The sequence below is a fragment of the Anoplolepis gracilipes genome, chromosome 4 (assembly GCF_047496725.1).
Source record: "Anoplolepis gracilipes chromosome 4, ASM4749672v1, whole genome shotgun sequence".
Classification (NCBI taxonomy): Eukaryota; Metazoa; Arthropoda; class Insecta; order Hymenoptera; family Formicidae; genus Anoplolepis; species Anoplolepis gracilipes.
In genome coordinates, this window is record NC_132973.1 from 9,521,152 (window position 1) to 9,534,431 (window position 13,280).

At 38.4% G+C, this 13,280-nt stretch overlaps 1 protein-coding gene across 2 annotated transcripts in view; it reads right to left on the bottom strand.

Annotated features, from left to right (window-relative positions):
- The window catches only part of LOC140665288 (uncharacterized), a 66,441-nt gene that overhangs the window by 40,820 nt on the left and 12,341 nt on the right, over nt 1–13,280 (bottom strand). The window contains exon 2 of one of the 2 annotated variants that reach the window (XM_072891200.1): nt 6,066–6,206. The exons of the other annotated variant lie outside the window; for it this stretch is intronic. The gene's annotated coding sequence lies outside the window, so the exon portion shown is untranslated. The remainder of the gene's footprint in view (nt 1–6,065; nt 6,207–13,280) is intronic. 2 annotated transcript variants of the gene reach the window in all.

The window sequence follows — 13,280 nt, forward strand, 5'->3', positions numbered from 1 at the left end:
TAAACGGACCTATTGCATACGTTTCGCATTTTGTTTCGCCGCTCGAGTTCCCTCGTAAAATGCAAAACGTAGCGTGTTAAAAAAAAGTTTCGAAAGGAAAAACGAGATTTCGATAAAAAAAGAAAAAAAATAAAAAAAAATCGCCGAATACGGTTCGCTCGATTTTTCCAGTCCAAAACCTCCCCTCCCTCTCCTTCTCCGTTCAAATCCGATGCATAGGGTATAAATACGTACACGCACGTGCAAAAACGTGTATCGAGCACGCCAAGAATTTCCATTCAACGTTTCGCTTATCCGATATAAAAATTTCGAAGCATTTTCGAGTACACGCCGGTGAACACGGTTTGCACGGTATCGAATTTGTTCCGCGGATCGCAATCGCACCAGGTCGCGTGTGTCAATATTCAGACGTGTATGCAAACACCCCGGCAGCAGATAACGAAGCCGAATGCGAGAACGCTGTAGATTCAGACGTATGTATCGTCGCATGTTCCTCGCATGTGCTTGTTAGATTGTAACGATGTTATGCGCCATGTTAACGCGAGAATTCACGCGACACGCTTTTTATTTGCGTTAACGAGTGTCATCTATATAAAAATCGCAATCGTTAGAGAAATAATAGTACAGGTATAATATTTAAAAATTATCGACACTTGTATTATTACTGCGAATGTCATACATATGATCGATTGTTATCTGAAACATAACGTATCTATATATAATACGTGCAGATTCATCTGTTTCGTTAGCACACTGGAGATTCGCTGTCCAATTTCCTGATCCAATCCTTGATAGAATTCCGCCCACAGTAAACGACATTTCATTCTCGTTCGTACAGAGGAAACGTCGTTGCGAAGGGAAACCCCGGAGGTAAACGAGGGGAAAATTAAGGAGAATAGGGCGGACAAGATGAGAATGATAATGGAAAATGGACATTGTCCGATAATTTCGACATCAATTTTTCAATGTTCAAAATGAAAGATATTTCATGCTCAACGATAATATTTTATCTTCGTGACAACTAAATCCTGATAATAATGATAATAGAAATGTTAATTTTCGGACGACTCTCCATTTTTTAACTTTAACTTTCGTTTGACACGGAGGAATATTTTATATATTATAAAAACATTATATTCTCATAAAATAATAAATATGTAAATAAATAAAAATAAAATAACGCATGATAAAAATAGCTTTACATTTTCCGCTTAATTCTTCTCTTCAAGTACATCGTGCTCTAATTCACAATCGTGAAATTTTCCTGTAATAGTCCTGTTAAAACCCTTGCAGCAGGCATAATAACATAAGAACTGTATTCTCGGTAATAATTCTTTTCAATAGTACGTCCTTAAGTCGTCTCGTGGAGTGCCATGGCGGTAATTTCGATGTACCGGATATAGGTGGGGAAGAACGAGTCGCCGATCATCAAGAGAAACCAACTAACACTAGGTAGAGAAGGAAACGTAATAACAAGACCCGTCTTGTTACACGTTGTCTGTTACGGGAGAAGGAGCACTCGTCTACGTTTAAGTGTCTCGTTCGCCGGATGAGAGAGACCGGAGGAGAAGGGTGCTTACTCTCTGCGAAGGACGAGGGCGCGCCAAGAATAGAAAATCGTCTGCCAAAACCATCAAACGTGTCGATATGGATTTTAATCAAACATCGGATAAACCCTTTATTCCGGAAAATGGCCTTTATCTATCGGCTGGTCCTTGACCCTCGTTTACTATTGCATGCCTTCGCTTTCTTATCTAACGTATCTAGCGCACTGTGTGTGTATGTTTAGCATGTAAATTCTTACAATGTTACTTGACGTCGGCACGAAGAGAAAATTGGTAGCAGTTTCGTACTTTAACATTTCTCAAAGAAAAAAAAAAAAAACTCTTCAACGGTAAGGAACTGAATTTTTCAAAAATATAAAAAATAAAATGTTAGAAATAAATTTTATTCAAAATTACGTCACCGATTCCAAGTTAAATAAAGAATTGATCTCTACAGATGGCGAAGATTATTTCTTTTTGCATACTACGTAGCAAGTTATAGGGTAAACTATAGGGTATGATGGCCATACGAAAAAGATGGCCATAAGCTGTATTTTTTTCAATAATCGCTACATAGTGCGCTTTTTTAGTCATTATTAAAGATAATCGATATTTACAGTATTTTATGTGCATACATTATTCGAAATAACGACATTGTGAATCTTATATCATATTTTTACTTTTGACTATCCGCAAAGTTTTTCATTTATCCACTAAAAACTGTTATAACGTCGAATAAATTACAGTTAAGCTATCGTAATCGACGTTAGACATATTATAAAGATATATAAATTGTTATACGACCTATAATTTTTATTTTTGTTTTCACTATTTTTTTATAAATATTATGGCCATCTTTTCCTTAAAAGTTGGCTAAGATGGCCAATGCTTATGTTGTACTATTTTGATAAGGTGAAATTTTTATTAAATATTTTTCTTTCAATTTCGATAATATTACTTTAATATTAATTTAAGCTTCAGTGAAGATAATATAATAAATGTCAAACACTATTAAAAAATAAGAAAAAAATAAGAAATAAAAGTATGTTTTTTGCATTTTTAAAAACTATGGCCATCTTACCCGAGTTTACCCTACTTCGGTACACTTGTTTCAAATTACAGCAAGTTTGTTTATTTTCACGCGTTTCTCACACTCAAGTCGTATTAACGGGAGGGATCTGCGAAGGATCCTTAAACATCCTCCCTATCGGTGCCCGAAATTCGGAAATCAAACAACGGGTCGGTCAAGTCCTCGGCGAGTAGCAGACACACGCGGATGTGCGAGATCCGCGTCCCGGACGACTAATCTTCCCTGGCCCGGGGCCAGTAAGTACGCATAAGTCAACTCACGTACACGCGTCGCTTGATGCACACAAATACGTTCGTGTTCACCAACCTTCTGGTGAAGTTTCAAGCTCCGCTTCGGTTCTCTCTTACACGGCTCTCGGTGAGTTATTTATACCGGAATATGGTTTGGGAGAATGCGCCTGTCAAGAGGAAGCGAGAACACGGCTCGGGCTGCGAATAACGATTTAATTGCGTTCAAATTCGATCCGACACCGTTGTCCGAGGTATATAAACAGAATGACAGAAGAGTTAAATCGGTAGCCTATAACGCTCGTCTTTTTATCGATAAAGTTTCGAAAAGTTTTTTAATTTAAATTGATTTTGAAATAACTATACGCTATCATTATTAAAGATCTCTAATTATGAGAATTAGGTGAATGAAATTCTCTCTTTTAAAATTTGATTGAATACTTATTATTTTAAGCTTAAAATTCAAGTTTTATTTATACAAATGTCAAAGTAAACGAATCGCACATGAGAGCATTATTCCGTCAAGTTTGACACGAACTAAATTCACAAATAACGGTTTAGTTAGATACACGTTCCAATATACACCACTTGGCGATACCACGATATTACATCGCCGAAATATATTTCTGACTTTATACCTTGACATACTTATGTCCTTAACGGCGAGAGCAGTCAATTTAACGAGTAATTGCCTCTCACAATCATCCTTATAAATCTCATCTCGCGTAGCGCGTGTCGAATAAAATAATATGACTCCCTTCATGTGTCGCAGTTTAATACCAAGTAATTTATTTTGATCATCGATCAATTAATATATATATATAATTTCCAACTAATCGGCGATACTGTTTTGCGCGGACAACTCTCACAATCAGATATTATCTTCGCACAGCATCCAGACTCCAGAAACGATTAATGTTGCAAGGATGAGAGGGGGAGGGGAAGAATGACAAAACGCGGGCGAGTTAAGAATGGATCAGAAGTGCCGCGCGAGATGGGAATTAACGAGCGTACGATTAACCGGGTTAATGGGCGAAAGCACGCGATACTACGACACTTCATAAGGAGACGGGTTGTTGACCGCCTGACTGACAACTCGACTCCTCATCTGGGGCACCCACGAAACCCCGCCGCTCCCTTCGTCAGAGTTGCTCTCGATGATCAGAGCAACGATTTTATTCCGTGTAGCGTAAGAAAAAGATTCGTTGATCAATGTTTCGTCAAAAATTGTTTATCAACGAAAAACATTCTATTAAAATAACTAGAATTTTATATTTACTATCCTAATATTGAACTTTTTGTAATCAACGTCATTACATTTATTTTCTCGCCTATGTACGTAAAATTTTGTAGTATTGATTGTATAGCAGAGTTTACAACCTAGTTTCAACAATTTCCTCATTGTTCCACTTATTGAGCTATTTTTGACTTTTATTTGCAAATAAATGGAAAGATAAAATTAATTTTAAAAAATCAATTTAAAAAAGTTAAATAAAAAATCTAATATAAAAATTGATAGGTTTCGAGAGTTCCTGTCAATATTTTATTAGTATATATAAAGTATATATGCAAAAAAATTATATAAAGTTATTTGATAATCAAATTTGTTCATTTATATTTCTTCTTTTTTAATGTAAAATTTGATTATCAAATTGTGTATTCAAATTATATATAATTTTTGTATTATATGTTAATAAAACTGATAGATTTCTTGTGTTTAAAAAAAGTTTTTTTTTTTTCAATTCTCATTGTTACAACTTTTTAATTGTCACATATTTATAACGAAACGAAATAAAATATCGATACAGAAGTTCGCAAACGATTTTGTTAGCCGCAAGAGAGAGGAGAAAATACAATTCGCAGAGTGCCTGAAAATAAAGCAACGATGTAACAACAATAAAAATTTGCATCGATTATGTGCTTGGCGATGAAACTGAACGGCAATTTTATCGAAAATTACCATCGTCATTAATATCGCTTTAACGTTGCGTTTAATGTAAACCTTAATTGCTGAATACGATTTACATCGTGCATCGCTATTATCAGTACCGGCGTTCGTTGCTACGAAAATTTTATTCGCCGTTTCGCACGGGAACATGGTCAAATTCCAGAGTACCTAAAATAGCAGAAATCCTATTTCTTCAGATTTTACACGCGCGGTCTGATATATTAAGGAATAACGTAAATCAGCCTTATTTCTCTCTCTGGTTACGTCTTGTATAATATTTTACGACCCTCGCCTCTTTCGCATTAAAATGAAGGCATTGTTGGACCATCGTTAGCCGGCGGTAAAAATGGCGAAAACTATAAATTACAAACGTGAAGAAGTAAGAATGGAAAATAGCATAGAGCTGGCGGGGCAATGCGGGAGGGGAACGTGATAACGTGGAAACCGTTTTGCGCCGGGTCGTTATACATTCAAATAGACGTATGCATCGTTATGTGAGTGAAGTTCCTCGTGCAATAAAGTTCCTTGACCGAGTTGTTCGCATCGCGGAACATTTCTACCACGAGGAAAGCGGACGTGCTTTTCGCGCACGCACCGAGCACTTTTCCGTAGGACGGAAAAGGCGCGCCGTATACGGGGCGTAACAAGCGCTCCCTCCCCCCTCCCTTCGTCCTTTTCCTTTCCCAAAAACAAAGGTACTTGGAAAAACGAACGGTGTTCCTTTTCTTGTTTGATAAAAAAAAAAAAAAAAAAACAAGTACCGTGCTTCATTATTCACGTGCAAACCGTACCGTGAACTAGTTAGCTAATACAATTCGTTTATTAATTACGGTCATTAGGCCGAAAAAGGCGCGTCTCATGGTTCCCCGTGCAATTAAGAGAGGCTGCACCTAGCTCTCGATCGTTCACCGTGCGGCGCCACCGAGCATCCGGAAAAAAAGAACCATAAAACGGCGTTAAGTATACACACTATTGTTCTGGCGTAATGGCCGAGAGGGGGAAAGGGGAAGGGGGATTCAGGATGTCAACGTCATTACGGATGCACGCGGATCTCGACAGCATTAACCCACTTTTGCTTAATCGCAAAAGGCAATCTCTGCCGATCGAGCTGGGTTCAACGTCTCATTCTGCGCACTTAATTACGCATCGCGCATTTTTATCAAGCTGAATGCACATTATATATTAAAGTGTACTTACACATGTGTATGAAATAGGACAAAACACACTGACCGTCATAGAATTGAATTGTCACTCACATTCAATCAATGTAAGAATATTTGACGTTACGTTGACGTGATGGTGACGTCGCGTTACGCATGATGTGCATCCAGCACTACTCGACTAATCGGCTCGAGCCATCCGTCCATCCGTCCATCCGTCCATTCTCGATGACGTTGCTGTAAATAGGCACGTAAAGAGAGACAAAAATAAAGAAGTGAAAAAAGCGAGATAGATTAAAATAGTAAAATCGATAATATAAAATCGAGTGTCCGAGTCTTCGTCTCTTATGTCTCGTTTTGTCAATTGTCTCTATCGAATTCACAGGATATACGGGCGCGTGCATCCATTTCGGACTTCTTTATGATACTGTATTCGCACTCTGACAGTGCGTTTGCGAGGGAAACGCGAGAGACGCGACGTAACTTCAAGGACTAACCAACGTAATTTGCATGCTAACTCGTCTTCGTCGTCATCTCGCCCTCCAGCGGTAACCATCAATTTCTATGCCAATTGTTTCCTTATACTAATTCCGCTCTGCCGGATTCCAGTCCCGCGTCGTTCGTCCCCCTTCCGGTTGCGATTTTTGCGGTGCATAAGGATGCGATGGCTACGAGCATTTCTCTTCGGGGAATCACGTCCGTCGCACGAAAATTTCCTAGTGGAAGATTTAAAGCGCAAGAAGATTCCTTTTGAGCTCGCGACTCAGCAGACTTACAGAGCAGCGAAATTCCTCTCGTCCTAGAAATCCTTTTCCCCCTGCGCCTTGTCAGAAACGAGCACGCCCGTTCGTACACGCCCTAGTCAAAATTTTTCCTTTTCCAAACTTTCCACCTCAATTTTCAATCTAACATGTACTTTGATACTTTAAGCAGTCAGATCACTCTCTCTTGAGAATGTTCAATTTATAGTTTTGCCGAAAAAAATATCCCCTTTTAAATCTTTAAATGGAAAACTATTCGTTTACTACCTATGTGAGATAAAGTGGGTACTCAATTTCTGTGTATATATATATATATATATATAATGAAACCTATCACAATCCTCTCGAATCCATAAACGTGAGAAAATTGAGGTTAAAAATTGGAAGAAATTTTCGATTCGGGGAATGCAGAAGAACCCATATGGCACTGGCGTGAGTCACGCAGCCCTCATATTTTCACGTGCGTTTATGAAATCAATTGCGCATGTCGGCGCATCCGGTCTTGGCTCTGCGGGAGACTTAAATATCGATGCCTCACCTCTGTCCACGTATTGTTATGACCGTATGACGAATCGTTATACCAATGAGAGTAATTTATTTCCCTTTCATGATGACAAAGAACGCGTGTCTTAAATTTAAAAGTTTCGTATAAAATACATGAACATATCAAATCGCAAATAAACATACATATTTTTCCTCTCGATTTGATAAAAATTTCGAATCCCATTCATACGCGAGATTACAAAAGAATTCAATTGATCAGGAATATTTGTTACTGATATTTATCGCACACTTATTCGTCCATTATACGAATCGCGACATAAATATTTAGTTTCCCTGTAGGCAAAATCTGGAAATCGTTCCTGGCGATGCCAAGTAAGATAACATCTGCTTCAAACTACAGCAACGGGACAAATATTTGAATTCAGTATTTGCATCTCGATGCGTATCTCCACGTCGTGGCATCCAACAGTACGACGCTATATAAGTTACGGAGCTAGAATCAATTGGGTCACGCTTTCCATCTTGATTTAAGGCATTTACACCGCCGAAAGGGACAGAACAATCGCGTATATAGACATTTGTACGATTCGGAATTCCGGAATCGAGACGACGCGCGGCGGGTCTAACAATAAGAGAAATACGCATTGTGTACTCCTCCGTTGAGATCATTTTCACCAATGAGAACGTGTCCTATTTACGCTACATGTACGAAAGTTGAGCTCGTATATTTCCGCAATTGAATTGTCGAATGGACTCGAAATGATTTGCAAAACTCAAAGTCGAATTTTCTATCCTGCTTCTGACAATTTTCAATGTAACATTTACTTCGATTAAGCAAAAAGTCGGGCAATCCTCTTTTGCAATTATTTACTCTACAGTTTTTTGTTGAGCTTTATTCTTTTAAACCTGGGGAAAATTATTTTTATTTTATTTTCTTCTCTTTTTGAGATACAAAGTAAGAGCTCAACTCCTATATCATTTAATTTAATTAAAATTCTCTAATGGTAAAATAAAAAAAATTAAGGAAGTTATTTTTATTCGAAACTTGTTACATTTTTATAAGCAATTTTACATAATATTGTACACGAATCATAAAAATAACATGAATTTAAATAATGTGTTTAACAATCTCAATAGAGGTCAAACATGAGTTGTTTCAAAGCCAAATACACATACATATAAAGAACGGCGTATCATACGATTATTGCCTCTGAATAAAAATCAATTTCCATGCTACGTAAATATTTAAAAATAACTTTTAAAGTTTCTTTGCGAACGTAAAATCATGTTGGGGGAGGAAGAAGCGAGCGGAAACGATTCCGGACTAGCGAATGCGAAAGTTGCTGCAAAAGCACGACCACCAGCGGCGATTCGAAAGAGGAAAAACTACGCCTTCCGGACGGTTTGAAAACAACGTAAGTGTCTGCAACTTTCCTGACCTGACTAAAGCGGGATTGACCCTGCCTGCACTGCGTTGCTACGCGAGAGAGGCGAAGATACTAAAAATAGTCTACAGACTCCTCGTTGCTCTCTCGCGAAACCGACTGACTCGAAGAAGCGAGAGAAAAGGGAAACGATTCTTGTTGTACAAAAATATTTTCTCGAACGTCTAATCATCCCTTAATGATCGTAAAACGTTGTTGATAAGACTGCTATTCTCATCAGTCGTACGTACAATTTCTGTGAGCAATATATGTGATAAAGTTTTCTCCAAATTCACAATTTTCAATTAAAAAAAACACACAATTTATTTATTTTTCGCTGCAACAATAATAACATCCTTATAATAAGAAGTAATTGTATAATAATAAACGTGAAAATAAGTAATAATTCTGGTATAATATATAATAATAACATAGGTAGAAAAGAAATATATTAATTCTCAGAAATAAATTTAATTGAATTTTCCTAAACAATTTATTTAAAAAATTATAATCGTTAGCTATATTAAGCACGAAAAATAACTGATATCATCTACCTATAAATATAAAGGAGATGCGGATTATTTATTTACGCGCGTGAATATTTAACAATAATGGCACCAGATGTACTCGACGAATCAACTCTCCCGAAATGCCATTTCAAACATGAGACAGCGGGAATAAATTTTGCCGCCATCAAGATACCAGTAGATCTTTATTGATTTTACGCTAAGAAAATAAGCGCATATTAGCACGCGCTAATAGATCGGCGCTTCGTGCGTTCAATTAAATTGCAAGAATTTCGGCCAGCTACGAGATAACGAGATTGTATTCAAAGAATGGTGGACAAATGATTATATTAAATCGACCATCGTTTACTTTTCCACTCCACTGCCGATAGCTTCTTCCAGCTTAAACACTTAACCGCGTAATTGATTCACCTTCTATTTTTGAATGCTTAGCAACGCGAGAATTAATTCGTAGTAAGATTGTAAAACGATTCTTCTAACGGAAAATTAATATTGTCAATGAAACGATCCAATTAATATAACAATAACGCACAACGACAATTGAGCACGCAGAAATAATAACAGTATCTAATTCTTTTCCAGCTAACTCTACGTACATCCTATTTCAAAAATTTCAGTGTAAAATAATCTCTTGCTATGTTTACTCGCACGAAATATATTGTCATGTGAGATTCGCATAAACCGCCAAAATATGCATGTACTAGCTCTCATATATCACGTACGGAATTTCGCGAAGAAAGGGGGATAAATCGCAAGGATTCGCGTAACAAGTTTGAAAACTAGCGCGGCAGAACGTAATTAGCGGTATCTATCGTTTATCTCATTTGCTCCAGGTGAGCATGCACGTGACGTTTCATTATAAGTTCACTTCGCGTTACTCTAAGCTCATTATAGTTAGTCCGCGCCGGGGGTTAACGAGAAACACGGATAAACGTCAAGCTAATGTGCGAGATTAAACTTGTACGATGGTTATAAATAACATTAATTTCATCGTGACGTAGTTCGAAGCTCCGACTAACTTACCCTATATTATGCCTATCGCTGTATTATATTAGTAAAATTTTATATATAATAAATATATATATATATATATACATTTTCAATCATACGATATCGTTAAATTATTATAGTAAGCTATTCTAATATTAGGGTAAACTTGGGTAAGATGGCCATAGTTTTTTAAAATGCAAAAAACATACTTTTATTTTTGTTATTTTTTTAATAGTGTATATTATCTTTACTGAAGCTTAAATTACGTAATATTATCGAAATTAAAAGGAAAATATTTAATAGAAATTTTATAGGTATTATCAAAATAGTATAACATAAGCATTGGCCATCTTACCCAACTTTTAAGGAAAAGATGACCATAGTGACGAAGAGAAGGCCAAAATATTTATAAAAAAATAGTGAAAACGAAAATAAAAATTATATGTCATATAACAATGTACATATCTTTCTAATATGTCTAACGTCGATTACGAGAGCTTAACTGTCATTTATTCGACGTTATAACAGTTTTTAGTGAACAAATGAAAAACTTTGCAGGTAGTCAAAAGTAAAAATATGATATAAGATTCACAATATCGTTATTTCGAATAATGTATGCACATAAAATACTGTAAATATTGGTTATCTTTGATGATGACTAAAAAAGCGTATTATGTAGCGATTATGGAAAAAATTACAGCCTATGGCCCATCATACCCTAAAATGAGAGTTTATGTAATTTTAATTGTGCCACTCTGTCCCGTATTGAACGCCTCGAATACCGTTCAATCTCTTCTCGCAAAGTCCAATCGAGCCTCTCATAGAGTGCAAACAGCGTTAAAATAATCGACACTTTATTAAGGCATTCCGGTACGCATTAGGAGCTGTCCGGCAATATTTGACTGGAGCTTTCGCGAACACAGAGAGAGGCTGTAACGCGGCCACGTGAACATTCGTGGGCATTCACCCCGGCAGTCTCAGAATAACTGCATACCTATTTGTCCTGACTAAGCAGACAGTGGCGCACAGACGAAATTATACGTCGAGGTAAGTTCACGAAACCACAAGCACCAAGCGCTTCGGTATCGCGCGTCCTTTGAATATTCAGGAAATTACGCGAGAGAGAGTACGCGGTATGCCTAGAGTTTAACCACGGAGATACTGATCTCTCGCCAATTCAAAAATACTGTTCTCGGATGGTGAGAATATTTTGCTGATACTCCTCGATATCGCAAGGAGAAAAACGGAATTCCGAATTAACACACGCGCAAATCTATCTATCCTCGACAAGGACATGACGGTGCAAGATTCTCGTGCTGAGAATCACTGGTAGCGAAACGACATCGTCAAACGAGTCTGTCGCAAGCATTATTTGTAGTTTATTTCGGTACTGCGAACCGATCTTGAGAAAGCATCAAATTGACAGTCGAGAAGTGGAGACGGGATTCTCGACGATATCGAATCGATATCGAAATCGCGTTCGAGCTACACAAGTGCCACTCTGTGACACGTGTAATAATAAAGGCGTGCGACTTTTCGATAACGAGACGCGAGCTCTGCTATATGATATATATATATATATGTAACATTTATAAACGGTTCCGATACGTGATTCTGATCGAGAAAATTTTTGAAGCGTAACGCGATGGAAAAGACGTCGCCTGCGTTATGTAATGCGAATCTGCATATTATATACAGCCAATGCATATACAAGTTATGTGACACCCCCGACTTTTTTCCATATACGACGAAGCGAGTCGTAAAGTAGAAACGATTGTTATAGTCGTGTCAATTTCAGGAATACGGGGGGGGAAGGGGGGGGCGTACAAAACACACTGCGAGAATTACATCTTTTCCATTTATTGTTGAACGCCTACACGACAACTCCACCTGCAGCTTAGGATCCGAAAGAAAGATAAGATAGAACGTTATGGAATCGCGTTGTTTTTACGACACTGAGCAATAAAACATATCCAGATTTTAAATTTAGATCGCGTTAGCTAATCCAGCCACACCCTCTCTGTCTTTCTCGTTTTATTCGAAAGATATAGAGGCCTTTGTCGACACGTGGGCGACTTCCTCGCATGAATAGCGAATGAAATAAAAGATGACATTTTGAAAAATTTTATAGCACCGCGACCATGAAGGATGCAATCAATAACGGATACATTGTTGCAACATTTGTTTTCGCAATCGATTACCTAACAATATCCCAAAACGTACAATATGCTATTTCGACGGGAAAGCAAACTGAGCACCTCTACGGGCGCTGTTGGGAATATTATGCAAAACGCTTACGGAGTCGACATTCCGAGTGTCTGGACCGCGAATAGTTTTATCTACGGCGTCGACCGCGTAAGACCGTGGAATTGCAGGTTGAGCACCGCCGAATACCATGTGGATAGACAGTTACATAGAAGACATTCGAACCTGTCGCGCGACAAGACGGAAGCTTTCCCGGGAAAGCTAAGTTGAGAATCTCGCGAAAACTCACGCCCGGATGGCCGGCTACCGCGAAAACAGTTCGGCACAGTACGCACGTTCGAAATAGCCCGGCTGCTGTCGGAACCTATCGATATCACGTCGTGGTCCGCGCGTCGCGTGCGCGGCCAAAAAGAAAGATCCGCGCGAGTCGAAGGCTCATCAAAAGCACGAAGATGAGAGGCACTGAGACGCGGGGAAACGTCTGGTGCATTATTCGCGGCGGGTAACGCCGTCAGGACGCATCGGTGATCCCCGATGAAACGATGAAAAATCGGAAATCCAGACACGTGCAGTTTTCGCCCACCCTCCCGTATCTCGTATCGGACGTGGCCGTGTTTAACATTTTTCTCCGCGCCGTCTGACGTCTACTCCAGCAGAGGAGGAGGAGAAGAGGAACCGTGATATAACGCTCGTAACGTATTTCGCCGGAAACGTGCGGGAGTTATGCGGTTCGTATTTTCGTAAGACACCTGTGCTCGCGAAAACTGAATGAACATCGACTCGCGAGATTTCCGCAAATATACTCGTCTCTCTATATCCCGGCAGGAGATTCCCCTCTGCGGCGCTTCTAACGCGGCGTGAATACCATCTTGGATTTTGACAAGTTCTTCGCAAAATTTT